Source organism: Stegostoma tigrinum, chromosome 21, assembly GCF_030684315.1.
Source record: "Stegostoma tigrinum isolate sSteTig4 chromosome 21, sSteTig4.hap1, whole genome shotgun sequence".
Classification (NCBI taxonomy): domain Eukaryota; kingdom Metazoa; phylum Chordata; class Chondrichthyes; order Orectolobiformes; family Stegostomatidae; genus Stegostoma; species Stegostoma tigrinum.
In genome coordinates, this window is record NC_081374.1 from 28,504,621 (window position 1) to 28,527,751 (window position 23,131).

Below are 23,131 nucleotides of genomic sequence, written 5' to 3' on the forward strand. Positions count from 1 at the left end.
TCTTTCTCAAAGAAGTGTGGGCTCAATTGAGCAGGAGTAACATCATCTTATGCACAATAGAGCATAGCTGCATTGGCGGCTACAAGCCGGAAAGGCTTAATTGATGCGCAGTTCTAGATGAAACATAGAAACATACATGCAAACGTAGAAAATAGAAGCAGGGGAAGAACATTCAGTCCTTCAAGCCTGATTTGTCAATGAATATGAATCATAGCTGATCATCCAGCTCACAATCCTGTTCCTGCTTTCTCCACATGCCTTTTGATTCTTTGGCAGAAAGCCTATAACTCTTGAAAACATTCCATGTTTTGGCCTCAACCGCTTTCTGTGACAGAGAATGCCACTGGCTCACCACTGTCTGGGTGAATAAATCTCTTTTCATCTCACTCCTAAATGCCCTATTTTGTGTCCTGAGATTGCAAACCTGGTTCTGGACTCCATGGTCATTGGAAATGTTCTTTCTGTGTTTATGCTGTCTTCTCTGTTAGAATTTTATAGGTTTTTTTAAAATAAAACCTCATTCTTCTAAACCCCAGTGAGTATATTGCTAACCGAGCCAATTTTTCTTTATATGTTGGTTCTGGCTTCCTAGGAATCAGTCCGGTGAACGTCCATAGCACTCTAACCATTACCAGAATATCCTTCCTCAGAGCTGGGTGCAATGATCATTCAATGACTGGAAAATGGCTGGTTGGTTGGTGCTTGACATGTAAATAGATCATTTATGTTTCAACAAGCAAATTTATCTTCAATTATTTGATTTTTGTTCACTTTAAGTGTTTGTAAATAAAAGTGAATTTTTGAGACAACTGAAGGCCTCTTTGTGTGTGATAGTCCTACTTTGAACATTGAAAAGATTCTGGACTACAGTGGGTATTGGATAAAGGGTCAAATTGATTTAGGGAGGGCTGTGAGTTTAGATCAGTTCTGAAGAAAGGCTATTGGACTCAAAACATCTTCTCTGCTTTCTCCCAGCAGACCTGCTGATTTTCTCCAGAAACCTCCATTTTTTGTTAAGTTTAGATGTGGATAAGGATATGTAAGGCCTAGTGCTAAAATAGCAATATGTGTAGGAATGTATTGTTTCATGTGCAACGATGTATCAGCTGTGACTGTGTGTCACAGTGAGACCCGTGGATTCACAAACACTCGTTTTAAAAGTTTTATTTCATACTTTCATGTTTTAATTTCCCTAAAAAAGTTGCAATAACAGCTTTGCTCAAGAATCTCAAATGCTTAAATCACCGTTTTGATAGGATATTTTAAAATTTTATCTTGTATCTTTATCTTATAATAGAAATTATTTAAAATATTAATACAGAACAAATAGAGTAACGCACTAAGTAGTCAAAGGTTTGAAAAATACCTTCCTGCTTACATTGATAGTCATTTTCTTTCGGTGTTTTCTCTGTTGCTGCTTCTAGTTAAATTGCATCTCGTAAATGTTGAGGATGGACATTTCTATGGGGATTCTGAATGGAATGCATGATTTAAATGAAGAAGAGGAGTTAGTGAGGGACTGCAAATTGTAGCTCCCCATGACATTCTTGCAGGCGGCAATTATATGTCATCTTCTGAATATACCCAGAAGAGAGCTGTTCTCACTATGCACCACAAGAGGAGTCTGTTAGAGAACTGCACAGTCTTTCAAAAATTCAGTGATCTGCAGATATCTGAATGGAGCTGTCCTTAGCATCCACATTATTTGAAACAGATGAAGTGCTCAGGAAATGCCTGCCACTATATAAAGGGTCATTCTGGGGGTTTGAGGTACGGTGGTAGTATCCCTACCTCAGGCCAGAAGATCTGGGTTCAAGTTCCACCTGCCATGAAGATGTATTCTATTATTGATTAAAATATAATTTAAAAGGGCTATTTTCTGTCACATCTGCTCCTGACTCCTTTGCAAATTTATTTTCCAAAAAACAAAGGAGTGCCTCTGGATAGTGGCTTGCTTCCATTGGTGACCTTCTCAATCTGCAAGATAATTATGTAGCTTTGTTGCAATGAAACATAGTGTTTAATAGGATGGTGGTTGCAATTTTTCTATTGCACATAGCTTACAAGCTTAGACTTCTACCATGTGTTGAGTCTCACAAGAGTTGTCCTCTTGACTCAGCAAAATCTATCTTTATTTACAATTAGCTTCAAGGTAACTGCATTAACTTGTTGGGGATCTTTACTAATGCACCCTTCATCTGAACTTTTATTTTAACAACATATCACACTACTTCCTCATTGTGTATATTGTATAGAAACTTTCAAATATTCGACTTAAAGGAAGCAGCTTTTCCCCATATTTCTTCTTTGCATTGTTGTGAGCAATAGTTCAACTTTTCTGTACTAATACAATGTTATTATTGAAGGAATACTGCAACCAATTTAAAACCTACTGCCTGATTGGAACTTGGAGCTCTCCGGTCAATTTTCCCATGGTTCAAGCTTCCTGCTATGACTTCCTTAATCATATTGATCATTGTCTGGAAATGTATTCAAATTAGATGCAAGAATTTGTATTTCCAACTTTGACTCTGAGCTTCTGAGCAATTGACAATTTTAATGGATTTTGTCATTTCGTCAAAATTGAGGGTCTTTTATCCATATGAAGCTAGAAATCTGAGATGCAATCAATCTCTGGCACAAATCAAGTGCACTGATTAATTGAGTTATAACTTTCAACAGTCATGAAAGATCAAGCATGAATAAGTAACAAAAAATCGAAGCAACAAACTGCCCGGCAGCGACCGTGGCTGCAAGAGTAAGTCATAGGCTAAGATTCTGTGGCAAGTACTTCGCCTTCTGTCTTTCCCAGCTTGCCCACCATCTACAAGGCTTAATTCAGGAGTGTGATGTTTTACTCCCCACTTATTTAGATGTCTGAGGCTCTGACAACAACCAAAAAGCTTGACACCAACCAGGCCATGTTAATCTGCTTGCCTGACACCCTCCACTACCCTCAATATTCACTCTCTTCATCACTGATGAACAGTGGAAGCACTATAAACTATCCACCATCTGTTCTGCACTAACAGCCAAAATGCCTGCAACAGCTCCTTTCCAGCTTGTGACCTCAACCACCTACAAGGACAATGGCATAAGTTCATACAAGTTCTCCTTCAAGCTACACAGCATCTCAATGTGGAATTATACAACGTTTCTTTTACTTCAGCTGCTCAAAATCCTGGAATTCCCTTCCTAACAACAGCTATACCCAATACCCTGTACAGAAGGATTGCAGAGATTCAGGAAGGCAGCTCACCACCTCATTCTCAAGAGCAAGTAGGAATAGACAGTAAATACCAATGACACCCACACTGTATGAAAACAAAAACATTGATTTACTAGCTTTTTAAAATTTATTGTCTATTTCCTAGGTTTAATTTTTAAAGAGATGAACATTGAAGTAATCAGAAATAAGGAAGATGATTACAGTATATAAGTGGATAATTTGTAAAATGAAACTCAATACACCATGATTGCATGTGACATGTTAACTGTGTTTGAACAGGTTTTGTTGAAATGGAGATAAAGAAAATGCTTGATGTTCAGAATGAGGTTCGGCTGTGGAAGAAAGGTTTGAATGATGAGACCAGCCTGCTCCAAAGGTCAGATTCAACACTGAAAGATGCGGGTATCCTCCGTGAACAGGTATCAAAGAGGACTGTCCCATTGTTGATACTGTCAACTCAAAATATTTTCCAACCATGGCTTAAATACCTGTTTAAAGATATAATGACTTCACTGCATTACCAATCACATCTACCTTAAATCCGTAATATTTTTGAACACAGTATAACAACAATATATATATTTGAAATATTATTCCCAAAATCGGGACTTGAATTGAGATTCCAACACAGTCATGGTAAAGTTATGCCTTGACAAGGACTGCTTAACTACGTTTGAGTTTTAATGCACAACTTTATTATTTTGAAATAACATGGAACTCATTCCGCCAGGAGTTTCTTAGTGCACTGTGGTCCACAGTAATGCAAAGTTTGTAGGAATTGTTTCTTTTTGGAGTTACCTATCATGATTTTAGGTGTGATTTGAGCACAGATTCTAGTCTGACAGTAGGAATATCCATCCAACCTGAATAATCAGTGCTGAAGGTCACTGAAACATATTAATGTCTTTGAGCTGTTGTAAATGTGCAAGAAAAAAATCTGTCAAACCTTTTGGAACCATTAAAAAGTGATGATATATTCTTAAATAAAACAATATCTACCTTGATACATGCCCTTTAAACTGAAATTTATCTCTAAATTACTGGAAGCTAGTGGAACTGTTGTTTAATCCCATAAAGAGGTACAACACAATAGTCCCCATTAGGAAGAATAATTGCCTAGCTTCACCTTTGCCAACCATTTCAAACTTCCACCATCCAGACCAGGTTGTTGCAGTCAGATTCCAGGCCCTTTAGTTTCAGCGCTGTTTGACGTGGCTGTGCAAGGCCAACTGCACTCTACTCATTTATGGCTCAGTGATGGATTCTTTTACCAGGCATACTGTAGCCACTGGGGAAGCACATCAAAAGAACACAAATGGAGAGACTTAGAAGAAAGGTACTTCTTATTATATCATAATATAATTTATAATATCAGATTAGGATGTGCATTTTTTGATGTTTTTAAGTTTTGTGTTGTCATGAAGAAGGGACTGAGACAATCAATGATAAAGCATCAAAAGTAGTGTGGAAATTTAGGTGAACAGAGGGGTGTGATTGAAGTGGCTTGTGTCGCTGATGAATTGTTTGATTATCTAGAACCTGCGTAGTAAGCAGTTATCTATGTTACATCAATCCTTCCTTTTTGTGGTCTTCCACATTATGCTTCCCCTTCCTCCAGTTCCTTATTATTCTTCACTGTCTTATACTTTTGCACCTCAGCTTTTGTCCTAACAGATGATGTTCCTATGTAAAGGCCAGTTTGTTTGACACGTAGCATTTTGCTATAAATCTTGGTGCACATTTAGTTAAGTGCCATAAGAATCCTCCAGTGACAAAAGTAGCAGAAGGATTTCTAGAGGACACTGATCTTGTGCCCCATAACACTCCTTGAGACAGAATGCCTTCTGTAGACCTGCTGTGCATGTACACCAGGGTTCTACACACCAATATCATGGAAAGATAACCCACTTTGCTTGGTAGCTCAGCTTTGATTTGTCAGCGTGGAAGTAACTAATGGCACAGAGAACTACAGAGCATGAAGAAATCACTTCTACTGCCAGGATAATGGGCACCAGCATGGTTAGTTGCCTGGTTATACACCAACTGCACATTGAGGGGGGGCAAATTTACATGAAGTGACGGCAAGACAATACACATGTAATTAAAGTCCTCCTGCACCACAAGAACCTTGCAATCCATCTAAATCATTGAAACAATGACATTGCAAGTGTGTACCTTCACTGAAATTGAGGTACGAGAATTGCTCAGTAAAGATCCTGAGCAAATATAACCACAACTGAAAGTACTTCTTTCTCTTCTCTTCCTTTTTCTAGCAGTTTATCTACCTCTGTGTGGTCTTTTATCATTCATACAGCTACACTCAATTCCCAGAGGAAAGTGCGGATCTCTCAGGTCTCAAAACAGCTTGTTGGAACACAAGATTTCCAGTGAACAGAGAAATTACTTCAGCACCCTGAAAATGATTGTTATGATTCAAGATTGTTCTGCCAAATTTGTGCTATCCAATTTGGTTAGAGATCAGTAGAGTCATAATCATCGAGTCATAGAGTCATATAGCATGGAAACAGGCCCTTCAGTCCAACCAGTCCATGCGGACCATAATCCCAAACTAACTAGTCCCATCTAATATTCATATATCCTTCCAAACATTTTTTACTCATGTACTTGTGTAAGTGCCTTTTAAATGTTGTAACTGTACTCACATCCACCACATTCTGTGGAGGTTCATGCCACACACAAACCACTCTCTGTGGAAAAAAAAATTGCCCCTTTTTTTAAATCTCTCTACTCTCACCTTAAAAATATGCCCCCAGTATTGAAATCCCCCATCCGAGGGAAAACACACCTTCTATTCACCTTATCTATACCCCTCATTATTTTATAAACCTCTATAAGGTCACCTCCTAACCTCCAGTGGAAAAAGTCCCAGCTTGTGCAGCCTCTCCTTCAACTTAAAGCCTCCATTCCTGGCAACCTTCTGGCTAATCTCTGATGAACTCTGTCTTTTGAATGTAAAAATAGATTAAGTTCAAAATCTCAGTTACATCCTGAGAGAATAAAGCACCAAGATGCCGCATGTTTTTAAAGAAACAAATTACAAGATTAGAAAAGCAAAATGATCTACTTTATACATAACACACAGTTTAAACTCTAATATCCAGAATTAACAAGCTAAATATGGATTAATAGAGGTACTGTGATAAAAACCCTGTACAGCACAGCAATTGGCAGATGCGATGAAGACAGATCCAACAGATTCCTCAGCATTCCGCTCAGTTAGTGATGTTGTGGATCACCAAATCTCATTAAAATCGCAAGTCATTTCAGCCTGTCTCCTTCACATAACTAATTTTATCCCCAGCTAACAACAGCTGTACACCTTCTGATTTCCATAGGTGTGATCCTTGCCTAAAAGGCTCACTGTTCCAAATGTCTCTTAGTCTTATGCCCAGACTCGGCCTTCTTTTGCAGCTGACTAATGTACTTCTAAGCCTGTGCCTGACAGTTTTGACTGCACTACCCTCCAGCATCTAAACACAGGCGTAGCTGTGGCTCAACCCTGCTCTGCTCCAACTCTTCTTGTGAGACAATATTTCACTGGGCTTGACCAAGCTGCATTTCAGCATGTAATTAAACAAGTTGACCCAGATATTCCGATTGTGGTCAGAAACCCAATTTCCACCCCAGATTTCATTAAAACAAATCCACTTAAGATGATAAAGTGTGGAGCTGGATGAACACAGCAGGCCAAGCAGCATCTCAGGAGCACAAAAGCTGACATTTTGGGCGTAGACCCTTCATCAGAGAGGGGGATGGGGAGAGGGAACTGGAATAAATAGGGAGAGAGGAGGAGGCGGACTAAAGATGGAGAGAAAAGAAGATAGGTAGAGAGGAGAGTATAGGTGAGGAGGTAGGGAGGGGATAGGTCAGTCCAGGGAAGACGGACAAGTCAAGGAGGCGGGATGAGGTGGTAGGTAGGAAATGGAGGTGCGGCTTGAGGTGGGAGGAAAGGATGGGTGAGAGGAAGAACAGGTTAGGGAAGCGGAGACAGGCTGGGCTGGTTTTGGGATGCAGTTGGGGGAGGGGAGATTTTGAGGCTCGTGAAGTCCGCATTGATACCATTGGGCTGCAGGGTTCCCAAGCGGAATATGCGTTGCTGTTCCTGCAACCTTCGGGTGGCATCATTGTGGCACTGCAGGAGGCCCATGATGGACATGTCGTCTGAGGAATGGGAGGGGGAGTTGAAATGGTTCGCGACTGGGAGGTGCAGTTGTTTGTTGCAAACTGATTGGAGGTGTTCTGCAAAGCGGTCCCCAAGCCTCCGCTTGGTTCCCCCAATGTAGAGGAAGCCACACCAGGTACAATGGATACAATATACCACATTGGCAGATGTGCAGGTGAACATCTGCTTGATATGGAAGGTCATCTTGGGGCCTGGGATAGGGGTGAGGGAGGAGGGGTAGGGGCAAGTGTAGCACTTCCTGCGGTTGCAGGGGCAGGTGCTGGGTGTGGTGGGGTTGGAGGGGAGTGTGGAGCAGCCAAGGGAGTCGCAGAGAGAGTGGTCTCTCCGGAAGGCAGACAAGGGTGGGGATGGAAAAATAGCTTGGGTGGTGGGGTCGGATTGTAGGTGGCGGAAGTGTTGGAGGATGATGTGTTGTATCCGGAGGTTGGGGGGGGGTGGTATGTGTGAACGAGGGGGATCCTCTGGGGGCGGTTGTGGCGGGGGCAGGGTGTGAGGGATGTGTTGCGGGAAATGCGGGAGACGCGGTCAAGGGCGTTCTCAACGACTGCGGGGGGAAAGTTTCAGTCCTTGAAGAACGTGGACATCTGGGATGTGCGGGAGTGGAATGCCTCATCATGGGAGCAGATGCGGCGGAGGCGTAGGAATTGGGAATAGGGGATGGAATTTTTGCAGGAGGGTGGGTGGGAGGAGGTGTATTCTAGGTAGCTGTGGGAGTCGGTGGGCTTGAAATGGACATCAGTTTCTAGCTGGACCTCGTGCAGTGCCACAACGATGCCACCCGAAGGTTGCAGGAACAGCAACTCATATTCCGCTTGGGAACCCTGCAGCCCAATGGTATCAATGTGGACTTCACAAGCTTCAAACTCTCCCCTCCCCCCACTGCATCCCAAAACCAGCCCAGCCTGTCTCTGCTTCCCCAACCTGTTGTTCCTCTCACCCATCCCTTCCTCCCACCCCAAGCCGCACCTCCATTTCCTACCTACCACCTCAGCCCGCCTCCTTGACCTGTCCGTATTCCCTGGACTGACCTATCCCCTCCCTACCTCCTCACCTATACTCTTCTCTCTACCTATCTTCTTTTCTCGCCATCTTCAGTCCGCCTCCCCCTCTCTCCCTATTTATTCCAGAACCCTCTCCCCATCCCCCTCTCTGATGAAGGGTCTACGCCCAAAACGTCAGCTTTTGTGCTCCCGAGATGCTGCTGGGCCTGCTGTGTTCATCCAGCCTCACACTTTTTTATCTTGGATTCGCCAGCATCTGCAGTTCCCATTACCACTTAAGATGATGACTGCATTGGAGATTCTTGGACAGGGGCTTTCTGAACAAACTTGTTCAGAAACCCATGAATCCGATAACAAGATAAAAAAAATCTTAGGAGGAGCCATACCTCTTTAATGGTAGTCACTGTGTCATATTCTGTAATACTCAGCAGCACAGCCAATCACTTTGACAGCTCCTATGAAAGTGTAAGTATATAGGGTAAGCATGGGGGTAGTCTGTCAGTTGGGTAAATTGTTAGGGTGTCAGGGTATCAGATAAATAGGGTGCCAGGTGGGTATGTAGGGTCCCAGGTTAGTCATGGAGTGCTTACAGTAGGCCAGGGTTGGGAGGACGCTTTTGGATCCAGTGACAGAGGCAGATGTCAGGACAGTGGTTCAAACTAGTCCAGGCATGTTGCGTCCAACGGTCAGGAGTCAGAGTCCAGTTATTCATCTTTTAAGTTTTCCTGGATAACTATTAAGCTTAACTAAGTTGGAACCTTCTGAAATTTTCAACTTTACTAGACTCCTTCAGAGAGTTTCAGATGCATAGAAATTGTCTATTGGAATCTTCAATTTCTCAGGAAACTCCCACAGAATAAATGGTATCTGGGATTTCACATGGTCCTGTTGTGCTGCTCCAGAAACTCTCTGGCCAGTGGAATATCTTGGTCTTACCATATACCCAATGACATGAAATTAAAACAGAATGTGGGAACACTGAATAGTCCAATTCACACATGAATATTCTATGAACGATACAAACCTAGTTGTTGCAACAGTGTCAGATGGTTTCTGGACAACTATATTCTGAAATGCTAATTTCATTTTCTTTAGGTTCTGCTGCTGGAAGAGAAAGACGTGCATGAAAGCAGATCTTGGCATTAGGACAGGAATTCTAAAAAACAAAAGGTAAAATAATTATGAAAATCATTCCAATGTTAATAGTAGAGAATAGAGAGTAGAAAGAATTTTGAGTTGGTTAAAATGGGCCATAGTCTTGATATTAACCTAATTTGCCTGGTGGAGAGGGGAAAGTATGGGTCCAACACAACGCCTCCCCTTCAGTCAATGGAGAATGAAATCAGATGATGTATAAAATATGCATCCAAACCATGTTCACCCTGTTCTCACTGAGTTAAAATAGAGGTTACAAGTGGGGCTCTATTCCTGAATCTTCTTAACTTTAATCAAATGCATGGGCAACAATTGTCTCTTTCCAGTATCAAGCATTCCAGGCTAAAGCTCTGTGTTAAATCAATAGTTTTACATTTTTCAGATTCGATATAACAAGACAGAATTATCCAAAAGATTTAAGCTTGAAAAAGAATCCCTACTTTGAAGAGTACTTTGATGTCCTGAAAGATTTGTTGCTGTAAAGAATACCTACTTTACAATAGCTAAGATAGAATAGTTTACTGAATAATGGACATTGACAGGACTCATGAGCACATTGCTAGTTTGAATAGGATACTGCCTCCCTTCTGTGAGGAAAGGCAATCTATGGTCTAATGATTATTTAGCCTTCTTATTGTTTTGCTGCTTGTAGGAAATTGTGGAATACTTCTATGTGCGGTTGTTAATTCCAAACTAACTTAATATTTATACCATGGAATTATTGAAACCATACAAATTAGAAATTATTAACACCGTTGTCTTTTAATATGCTGTGCATATGTAATGTGTTTTCCATTTCCAGTGTCTACAAAACAATCAGAAGTTTCTGTTTGACCTGAGTGACAATTGAAGCAAAAACAGAACCTGAGGCAGTAGAAATCCCAAGACAGTAACTGTTGAGAATTTTTAATTAGCCTTCTCCTGAAAATATGATTGCGCTAGTTTGTTCATTTGTGTAAATACTTGGTGTAATTTTATCCAAACCTTGCAGAAAATAAATCAATGTAACAATTTAAGCAAGTTCATGACTTAGTGAATGTGGAGTAACGGATACATCGGAGGGAGTAAAACAGCTGTAATTAGCTCTGTAGATCTCTCAGTTCTTCAGGACCTCCACGAACATCAGAGAGATCCCAAAATAGGGCGGCAGCATTTAATTTAAGAGAGATGTTAATAACAGCAGATAGCTATGTTTTGATGGCACTTATGAAAGGCTATGTATAATAAATGCCAATTGTAAAACTCCGTATCATAGCGAGGCTTGCTAGAGAGGCTGTAATGTTGCTTTCATTCATTTAATGTACGTGCTATATATACAAATGTAGTATTTTAGGTGGTTTATAATTTCCTTGAACCAAGCTCCTAAGATTATTAGAATATCATTGTATTTTTGTTTTCTGTTTTCCTAATAAGGTTCCTTGAACAACACGCCAGTCCCTTGCTGAAATATTGGACAATTGGCATGTTTCCAGGATTGTCCTGACGCTTTTCTCGCCATGTGATTCAGATATTTTAACATAGATAGGGAAGATATTATTGCGGGGACAAGGAAGCTGTATTCTGACAACCAAAATAATTGTTTGCAACTCACAATGGAATGTGCACTCTCTGCACCTTGCAGAGATTTTTTTGTGAGCAAATTTAAAGTGAAACATGCTGAAGTATTTAAGCAGTCATCTGTGCCAACATTTAAGCATGACTTCAAATCATTATAAAAAGATGCAGATTATTTGCTGGTGCCACATTTAAATTTGGTGCAAAGGTATATTCACTTTTGGATAATTAATGATGTATTAATGATATGCTAATTGAAAATTGTTCTTATTTTGCACAGCCCTTTCATTCTGCATGGAACAGTCAATTCTTCTGGTAAATCTCCTCAGTGAATAATTCAATGCGGCACTTATGAAAAGCATTAGCGACTTCTACTGGCAAAAAGAAGCATTGCATAGTGGAAGAGTCCTCTTCTGTTACACTCAAAAAGCAAATAACATGAGGTTCACTGAAATTGAATAAAAATTACAAACCCAACCAAAGTATAGTTTGCTAATAAATGATAGTTTGTGATTGCGATTAGATGCTTAATACTTTAAATTATATGGAAAATACTTTCTTCCATTAAGCTAATCTGTCTATAAGTTCGAGCTGGTGCGTGTTCAGATGTAGGTGTCCAGTAATTACATTTGTCTAGCACGCTTATGTTTTACAGGATTGGAGGACATTAAATAAAAATAAGTTGAGACATTTGAGCTTACAAGTATTACAAGAGAATGATTTTCAAAACAATGTGATTTTTCTTTTGTGATATCCATTATCTTTAAACAATGTATTAACATCATTGAATTCTATCTCAATATTTTGCTGAGAGATGTTAGTGGTTTTGTTATCCAAAATATTTGGAATCTGCTATTTCTATAATAAATGTGACTTTCAAAATGTTGACCATATTTTTTTTGTTTACTTTAATTAGTTTGAAAACATTCCTCCACAGCTTTGATATCCCATAGAAATTCACAAGATTGTATGTTACCTTTTGACGTGTTCATATGTGGTCTGTGCCAGAACCCTATAAATCACTGTTATTGACCTCAATCATCCCCTGAACATTTAATAACAATCACAATCATATTGTCTGTCTTGCACATATTATTTTACATAATATGTAGTTTGACAACTCCTGTGTGTTTGAAAAACTATTGTTTTCTATGTAGGATGCATTTAACTTGAAATGTATAAGTTTGTGCATTGTCAGCATAAATCTTGTGAATATTATGAATACCTTACGAATGACTGAAACTGGTGCCGGAAATTTATTACTTTTTCTGCATTTCTCACTGTCCATAATATTGATGTTGTTATGGTACAGACTAGCTCCCAGCAGAGCAACGAAATTTTCCCATTTCCCCACTTTATACCACCAGCCCTTCGGTTTATTTCATTCAAGTGTCTATCCAATTTCCTTTTAATATTAACTATCATTTTGGCTTCTACCACATACATGGATAGAGAGTTTCAAGTTATTACTATTGAAAGGTTTGTCCTCACAACTCCCCTACATCTCTTCCCTGAGCCTTAAATCTGTATTCACTACTATTGTACTATCAGCCATGATGGGAAAAGCTTTGTAAAAACCGAAAGAACTGCAGGTGCTGTAAATTAGGAACAAAAACAAAGTTGCTGAAAATGCTCAGCAGGCTTGCCAGCATCTGTGAAGGAAGAAACAGAGTTAACGTTTTGGTGACCCTTCCTCAGAACGATGGGATGGGAAAAACTTTTCCTTGTCTACTTTATAAATATCCAACCTTCCAGCAGATTTCTCGTCAAATGTCTTTGCTCCAAGGGGAACAATCTCTGCTTCTCTGCTTAATCTCAGAACTAATATCCTCCAATCCTGGAACCATTCTGGTAAATCTCCCCAGTACCTGCTCAAGGATCCTCACTTACTTCTGAAAATGTGGTAAGAAGAGCTGGATGTAATCTATTAATTGCAGCCTGAACTAGCGTTACCACAGTTCAACATAGTGCCTCTACTTGTGAAGCCTAATATTCCATATCCTTTGCTAGCCACTCTCTCAAAATGTCCTGCCACATTCAAAGAGCATACATGCCCTCCCAAGACTTTCTGTTTCAGCACTCTCATTAACGTTATGCCTGCAAAACTGCATGGCCTTCTCATTTCAATTATGATATTTTTTCAGTCGGAATTTACCTTACTTCACAGTCCATGGCATCTTTTCGTGTTGGTTGCACACTGGAAAACCCCTGGTTCTATCATCTCTGGGTTACACACTGTCTGATCTCATTGGATGCCACTTTCTCTGGGTTACACTATGTCTGATCGCTTACTGGCTGCATCATCTCTGGGATATACACTGTCTAATCCCACTGGCTGCATCATCTCTGGGTTATACACTGTCTAATCCCACTGGCTGCATCGTCTCTGGGTTATACACTGTCTAATCTTACTGGCTGCATCGTCTCTGGGTTATACACTGTCTAATCTTACTGGATGCATTGTCTCTGGGTTATACACTGTCTAATCTTACTGGATGCATCATCCCTGGGTTATACACTGTCTAATCTTACTGGATGCATCGTCTCTGGGTTATACACTGTCTAATCTTACTGGCTGCATCGTCTCTGGGTTATACACTGTCTAATCTTACTGGATGCATCGTCTCTGGGTTATACACTGTCTAATCTTACTGGCTGCATCGTCTCTGGGTTATACACTGTCTAATCCCACTGGCTGCATCGTCTCTGGGTTATACACTGTCTAATCCCACTGGCTGCATCGTCTCTGGGTTAGACACTGTCTAATCCCACTGGCTGCATCGTCTCTGGGTTATACACTGTCTAATCCCACTGGCTGCATCGTCTCTGGGTTATACACTGTCTAATCTTACTGGCTGCATCGTCTCTGGGTTTTACACTGTCTAATCCCACTGGCTGCATCGTCTCTGGGTAATACACTGTCTAATCCCACTGGCTGCATCGTCTCTGGGCTATACACTGTCTAATCCCACTGGCTGCATCGTCTCTGGGTTATACACTGTCTAATCCCACCGGATGCATCGTCTCTGGGTCATACACTGTCTAATCTTACTGGATGCCTTGTCTCTGGGTTATACACTGTCTAATCTTACTGGATGCATCATCCCTGGGTTATACACTGTCTAATCTTACTGGATGCATCGTCTCTGGGTTATACACTGTCTAATCTTACTGGCTGCATCGTCTCTGGGTTATACGCTGTCTAATCTTACTGGATGCATCGTCTCTGGGTTATACACTGTCTAATCTTACTGGCTGCATCGTCTCTGGGTTATACACTGTCTAATCCCACTGGCTGCATCGTCTCTGGGTTATACACTGTCTAATCCCACTGGCTGCATCGTCTCTGGGTTATACACTGTCTAATCCCACTGGCTGCATCGTCTCTGGGTTATACACTGTCTAATCCCACTGGCTGCATCGTCTCTGGGTTATACACTGTCTAATCTTACTGGCTGCATCGTCTCTGGGTTTTACACTGTCTAATCCCACTGGCTGCATCGTCTCTGGGTAATACACTGTCTAATCCCACTGGCTGCATCGTCTCTGGGCTATACACTGTCTAATCCCACTGGCTGCATCGTCTCTGGGTTATACACTGTCTAATCCCACCGGATGCATCGTCTCTGGGTCATACACTGTCTAATCTTACTGGCTGCATCATCTATGGGTTTTACACTGTCTGATCCCACTGGCTGCATCATCTCTGGGCTATACACTGTCTAATCCCACTGGATGCATCATTTCTGGGTCATACACTGTCTAATCCCACTGGCTGCATCATCTCTGGGTCATACACTGTCTAATCCCACTGGATGCATCATCTCTGGGTCCTACACTGTCTAATCCCACTGGCTGCATTATCTCTGGGTTATACACTGTCTAATCCCACTGGCTGCATCATCTCTGGGTTATACACTGTCTAATCCCACTGGCTGCACCGTCTCTGGGTTATACATTGTCTAATCCCACTGGCTGCATCGTCTCTGGGCTATACACTGTCTAATCTTACTGGCTGTATCATCTCTGGGTTATACACTGTCTAATCCCACTGGCTGCATCATCTCTGGGTCATACACTGTCTAATCCCACTAGCTGCATCATGTCTGCCTTACACACTGAGTGATCTCACTAGCTGCACCTTCCCATAGTTTAATTCACTCATTTTCACACTTTCTGTTCAGACTAAATTGTTAACGAATTTAACAGTTGCTGTGTGTGGCTCCGTGCATGTTTCTACCCTTAGTTAATCAAGATCCTGTGAGGTTTTTCTTCACGTTTTGGCAGTTTACCAAGTATTTCAAACTGAAATGTGTGGTCTGGATTGAAACAAATTACTAGATATTATTTGTTGAATTTCCAGTTTCATCTAAACCAGTTTCAATTCAAAGAAACTAGAGCTTCCCACCCTGAACCCTTAACAACCCTCATAAGTTAGTACATTTAAGTAACAAAAAAACAAACTCCTTATGAAGTATAAACAAAGCATGCCACCATGCCCATTTAGGAGAGATTGGGGAAGATGTTTAACAACTTTTGTCAACGTTTTATGGAGAGTCTGGAAAGAGGAAAATGCATCAAGGAACTGAGAGATTTATGAAGCGTATTCTGCACCAGATGTTCTCATGTTGTGAGTTGCAGACTCCAGCAGGGTCATGTTACAAGCAATTAGGTTCACAGCAGAATCAGTAGCAAGGCCCTTGCGTTATATTTACATTGGCTCCAGTTCACTGAGTTTAGGGAAGGGAAAATGCATTCTGAGGTAGAATCAAATGCAAATTCGTGGGGAGGGTGTTCATGGGTGACAGGAATGTATCACTCAATGGAAACTCCAAGTGAAAAATGAGGTGACAGTTCAGGTGCAATATGAAGGTTAAGTTGAGGAAGTTTGTCAGGAGAGAGTCTTTATGCAGGATGTTTTAGGAACTACCCATTAGGAAGGCGCATCTCTAATCTGGAGCTGAACAGTTAGGCTGAGTAAGGATACAAACATTTTCATCAAATCATTTTAAATACATAGATGTTCATGAGTAGATGATGTATTGCCTTTTTATTTTTAATGTGCACACTTTCATAATTAAATATTCCTACCCTCCCTCGACCTCTTCATCTCCAACTGCCGTCGAGACATTAACCGCCTCAACCTCTCCACCCCTCTCACCCACTCCAACCTCTCCCCCGCAGAACGGGCAGCCCTCCGCTCCCTCCGCTCCAACCCCAACCTCACCATCAAACCCGCAGACAAGGGTGGCGCAGTGGTAGTATGGCGTACTGACCTCTACATCGCCGAGGCCAGACACCAACTCTCCGACACCACCTCCTACCGCCTCCTCGATCATGACCCCACACCCGAGCACCAAACCATCATCTCCAACACCATTCATGACCTCATCACCTCAGGGGACCTCCCACCCACAGCCTCCACCCCCCCACGGTGATTGAGAACGCCCTTGACCGCGTCTCCCGCATTTCCCGCGAAACATCCCTCACACCCCGCCCCCGCCACAACCGCCCCAAGAGGATCCCCCTCGTTCTCACACACCACCCTACCAACCTCCGGATACAACGCATTATCCTCCGACACTTCCGCCATTTACAATCCGACCCCACCACCCAAGACATTTTTCCATCCCCACCCCTGTCTGCTTTCCGGAGAGACCACTCTCTCCGTGACTCCCTTGTTCGCTCCACACTGCCCTCCAACCCCACCACACCCGGCACCTTCCCCTGCAACCGCAGGAAATGCTACACTTGTCCCCACACCTCCTCCCTCACCCCCATCCCAGGCCCCAAGATGACATTCCACATTAAGCAGAGGTTCACCTGCACATCTGCCAATGTGGTATACTGCATCCACTGTACCCGGTGCGGCTTTCTCTACATTGGGGAAACCAAGCGGAGGCTTGGGGACCGCTTTGCAGAACACCTCCGCTCAGTTCGCAACAAACAACTGCACCTCCCAGTCGCAAACCATTTCCACTCCCCCTCCCATTCTCTTGATGACATGTCCATCATGGGCCTCCTGCACTGCCACAATGATGCCACCCGAAAGTTGCAGGAACAGCAACTCATATTCCGCCTGGGAACCCTGCAGCCATATGGTATCAATGTGGACTTCACCAGTTTCAAAATCTCCCCTTCCCCCACTGCATCCCTAAACCAGCCCAGTTCATCCCCTCCCCCCACTGCACCACACAACCAGCCCAGCTCTTCCCCCCCACCCACTGCATCCCAAAACCAGTCCAACCTGTCTCTGCCTCCCTAACCGGTTCTTCCTCTCACCCATCCCTTCCTCCCACCCCAAGCCGCACCCCCAGCTACCTACTAACCTCATCCCACCTCCTTGACCTGTCCGTCTTCCCTGGACTGACCTATCCCCTCCCTACCTCCCCACCTACACCCTCTCCACCTATCTTCTTTTCTCTCCATCTTCGGTCCGCCTCCCCCTCTCTCCCTATTTATTCCAGTTCCCTCCCCCCATCCCCCTCTCTGATGAAGGGTCTAGGCCCGAAACGTCAGCTTTTGTGCTCCTGAGATGCTGCTTGGCCTGCTGTGTTCATCCAGCCTCACATTTTATTAATCTCCAGCATCTGCAGTTCCCATTATCTTAAATATTACTATCCTGTTTTGATTTTGTTAGTATCTGGGATCATACCACTTTGAATATGAAAATGGTGTCACAGTGAGAAAATGTTTGCAGCACATTTTTAGATCTTGGGGTGCAGATAACTGAAGCAATGGTGCAGTGATTAAAAGCAGGGATGTGCAAGTTAGCAGGATTAGAGGAGATATGTAACAAACATAAATATGATCACCTTAGTATCTAAAAATTATCGTGATTCATTTTCAATAGATTAAATACATGAACATCAGTAACCCTCTGGGTTAGGGAATTCCAAACTTCCCCAAAGCTTTGATGGGAAAATTGTAATCTTCATTTCAAGGTCTTCAAACACATAGAGGTGGATATATCCCTGGGACATGATCAAGTATATCCAAGGACATTGTCAGAACCTAGGTAAGAAATTGTTGGGCCTCTCATGGAGATATTTGTATCGTCGACAGCCACAGGTAAGGTTTCGGACTACTGGAGTGTGGCTGATATTGTGCCATTACTTAATAAGGACTGCAAGGAAAAACCAGGGAATTACAGGTCAGTAAGCCTGATGTCTGTGTTGGGTAAGTTGTTGGAAGGGATTCTGCTACACAGGATTCACGTGCATTTGAATAGGCAAGGACTGATTTAGGAATAGTCAGTAGTTTTACATGTGGGAAATTGTGACTCACAAATTTGAGTTTTTTGAAGAGCTGACCAAGAAGATAAATGGGGACAGTGCAGTAGATGTTGTTTCCTTGGTCTTTAGCAAGGCTTTCAACAAGGTACCACATGGTAAACTGGTTAGTAACATTAGACCATATGGGATCCAGGGAGAGGTAGCCAAATGGATACAAAATTAGTTTGAAGGTGGGAGACACAGTAGTGGCAGAGATTTTTTTTGGACTAGAAGCCTATGACTAGCAGTGACCTGCAAGGATTGGTACTGGGTCTACTTGTTTGTCATTTCCATAAACAACTTAGATTAGAAGGCATAGGTAGTTGGCTGATGACACCAAAATTGATAGTACAATGGACGTCAACAAAGTTATCTAAGAGTACAACGGGATCTGGATCAACTGGGCCAAGGAATGGTAGATGGAGTGTAATTTAGATAAAAAATTAATTTAATGTTGCACTTTGGAAAGACAAACCAGGGTAAGACTTAGACAGTTAATGGTAGGGCCCTGGGGGGCATTAACACAGTGACCTTCCATGGAAAGTGGTGTCACAAGTAGACAGGATGGTGAAGAAGGTGTTTGGCATGCTTGGCTTCATCAGTCAAAGCATTGAGTACAGGAGTTGGGACTTCATGTACAAGACATTGGTATGCTACATTCGGAGTACTGCATACAATTCTGGTAGCCCTGCTGTAAGAAGGATGATATTAAACTGGAAAGGGTGCAAAAAAGATTTACAAGGATGTTACTGAGACTGGAAGGTTTGAGTTATAAGAAGAGGCTGGATTGACTGGAACATTTTTTCTCTGGAGCATAAGAGGCTGAGGAGTGAGACAACACATTATGGAGGTTTATAAAATCATGAAAGGCATAGATAAGGTGAATAGCCAAGATCTTTTCATAAGTGTAGGGGAGTCTAGAACAGACAGCGTGGGTTTAAGTTAAGAGGGGAAAGATTTAAAAGGAGTCCTAAAGGGTAACCTTTTTACACAGAGGGTGATGCATATATGGAATGAGTTGCCAGAGGAAATGGTAGACACAGATACAACTACGACATTTAAGAGACATTTGAACAGATACAGGGATATGAAAGGTTTAGAGGGATATGGGCCAATGACAGGAAAACAGGACTAAACAGGAAAACCTGGTCAGCATGGACAAGTTGGGTTGAAGGGCCTGCTTTCGTGCCGTATATACCTTTTGACTCTGGCTGTTTGAGTGTATTTGAGTCCGAATTGGATGCCCCCTTATTGTGATAATGTGACCTATATTTATAGGATCCAAGCCTGTTCGAGAGACAGAAACCATGATGTATAACGTTTATTAATTGTTCAGTCTTACAGCACTTTCCGCAGACCAAATACACTTTTATTTTGATTTTAAAAATCTGTTCAGACATTTTATGACATCCCTATGGCATGTGGGACTTGAATGTAGATTTCCTGGTTAACAGGTAGGGACAATAGCACTGTATCGCACAATCCCTCCTGCTCAAACTTTCTATCTACCCAGTCGATTAATTAATCAATTAACCCCAATCATCTGCTTAATAATGTACTATATTAAACCCCTCCCCTCACCCTTTTTGAGACGCCTAGACTAAGGAAACCTTACCAAAAGGGCTTTTGCCATACTAATCTGAAATGAACACTTCCATCAGATTTCATGAAGCTAAGCAGACCTAGGCCTGGTTGATACAACATGGGAATATTTTAGGGCTGTTTTGGTGCAGCAATAATGTCCCTACCTCTAAGTAAGGAGGCCAGGGTTCCCACCAGCTCCAGTGCTGTGTCATGATCTTCCTGAACAGGTTAATTAAAATATCTATACCTTTCCAGAACCTGTAAAATTCTATTTGCTTCATTCGTCATTGCCTTACAGACTGGGAAATAAAGGCGCAGTCTACTCAAAACATTGATGAAAGGGAAATCCTGTCAGCCCAAGGATCAGTGGGACGAACTTTGCATTATTTCGGAGTAAATATATCCTTCCTTAAATAAGCAGAACAAAACTGAGTAGCTTTCAAGGTGTACATACCATTTCCTTGTTTAATTGAAACTGAAAGTTGAAAGCCATGGAATAAAAGAGCCAGTAGCAACATGGACACAAAGCTGGCTGAATGAGAGGAAACCGAGAATACTGGTGAATGATTGTATTTCCCAATGTAACTCCTGCCATATTAAATAAAACTTTTTGATATAATATGAGGTTTGTTCAACCTCATAAAATAATGGTATTATTTATGTATATAAATATATGTTTTATCAATTGCTGTCATAGTAACAAATTCTTTTGAACCATACCATCTGTTAGTTTTGTGAGGAAAGATCAAGAAGCTGATGAAAATCTAAAGCATTTTAAACAAGTTGATTTGTTTAATATCAGTCCTGTGCCAAGTCTGACATAGCTTGGAACAACTTTGCTCAAACAATCTTCCACTCTTCGTTTTATTAACTATGTACCTACAATGTTTCTGACACATTTCTTGTAGAATCATATGGTAGGAGAGTTGGAAGCATTCACCACGTTCAAGACCTTCTGATGTTCATGTTGCATCATCTTTATATCCCAGCTACACACCACTACAAATGCTGAAAGCTAGGACCAGTGGTCATCAACAGAGACATGCCCCACAAAGGGAAGCTAGCACCTCACTTTGTCAACAGGGACATGGAGGTGATGATAGATGCAGGAGTGGGGTGGCCAGTGTATTTTCCTGGTGACCAGGAAAGGAGGCTACAGGACCAAACTCAGACAACCTGGACTGAGATAGCAGCCCAGGTCAGTGCAGTGCCCCAGGTTAAAATGTCGGTCCAACAGTGTAAGAGGAAGATCACTGATCTTCTACACTCTATCAGGTTAAATGCAACCATCTTCTCTCTGCTATTTCACACTCACAGGGCCACCTATCACTTAAACTCTGCCAAAGCACACATATCTCATCAAGGCTCATAGACTACAACTCATACTATTACCACCTCACCCACTCATCCTCCTAATCCTACTCACCCTTTCTGCCCTCTATGCTTCCTCCACAAGGACTGGGGTGACATTACCACCTCTCTTGTTCCTTCATCACCTCTAATAGCTCATTCATCCACTTCATCATACTCAATGCCTGCCTTTGTCTCATGACAGGAATAAATGGGCCACAACCAACAGTGATAATGGGGATTGGAGGAGGAGGTGGTGGATATCAGGCTCCATTTGAAGAGAAAATTCTTGACTTAGCTGGAGCATGACTGCTCATGTGGGGATAGTAATCGTCAATGCTAAAACAACCGACTGAGTTTCATTACACTGTGCTGCATTTCTATTAGCACCAGTGCTAAATCAATCTTAACCTGCACAAGCATTTATCCCTGTTAGATAGCTAATTTCCTCTCTTCTCTTCTGTTTATTCCTCTGGATGCTATGCAACATTACTGGAGTTTGCTGAGCTTGCTGCACTTGCTGGCTATGTTATTGACCCCTCCTTCTACATTGTCTTGGAAGCTGGACAAAGGCTACAGAGACTCCAGCCTCAGTGTTGTCTGTGTCAGATATGTGAACAGATAATTTGTGGGGAGTGTTGGAAAGAAAGCACCATTTCAGTACCTGTAATCCTGAACCCTGGCATTAATCACAATGAAGCATAATTTTTTATGCCACTTTAGACAGTGTGGCATGGAGGCTTCTGAAGCAGGCTGATATGTGAAAAGGAAGTAAGAAATATGTAACCTTTTCCAAAAGTACACTGCACAGCCAAAGTGTTCATGTTCCTTGGCGGAGCGGAATTCTGCCAGTAAGCCAATGTGACAAGCAAAGGCACCCTTGCACATCACAGATGGCATCCTTGCATTCTTATGGTCCATGAGCGAATATGGCAGCGTTGTATTCCAGTGATGGCAAACTGTTTCAGAAATGACAGATACACGTGACATTTTAAAGCCAGCTTATCTGATTACATTTGCTTAGCTGACAAGACAAGAAAGCAATCAGCTTGGAAGTGATGAAGTGTGTGAAAATTGGACTGATGATGTTTTGAGGCTGGTGGTTTGTAGATGCTACCCTTTTTGGGCCAAGGGTGAAGGCGGAGTTGTCTGGTGGCTGGGACAAGCAATCGGTGAGCTGCAGGTCCCAGGTACGTGGTCTGATGAACATGTTAGGAATTTATGCTGCCTAATTTCTCAAACATGGAGAGGAAAATTGATAGATGCATAGGGATGGCATGTGGGTCAGTGGCTGGCACCACTGTCTCACAGTGCCAGGGACAATAGTTTGATTCCACATAAATGCAACATTATAGGGAAGGGGGAGGGTCTGGGTGGGATGCTCTTCAGAAGGTCATTGTAGATTTGATGGGCCAAATAGCCTGCTTATACACTGTAGGGATTCTACCAGATGAATTACAAATGCATGTAAATAAAATTACCACTCAATGGCAGAATTCTGGAAATTTTGTTTTGATGTCAAGATTTTCCACTCAGCAGCTTTCCCCAAATTTTTCACTATTGACCATGCCATTCCTGAGACGGGAAAATTTTGTTTAAAGCCTTTTCTTTCAGATGAAGTCACAATCTCAGCCTGAACGTAATGGGGGGGACACAGGATGGAGCATGAATTCATGCACAGGAAAGAAGGCAAATGTAGAGAGAGCATTTCCACCTCAACCTTGTACATGCATTAGACAAGTGGCAGATAATACCAGTAGCAGTAAAATATGAATAATTT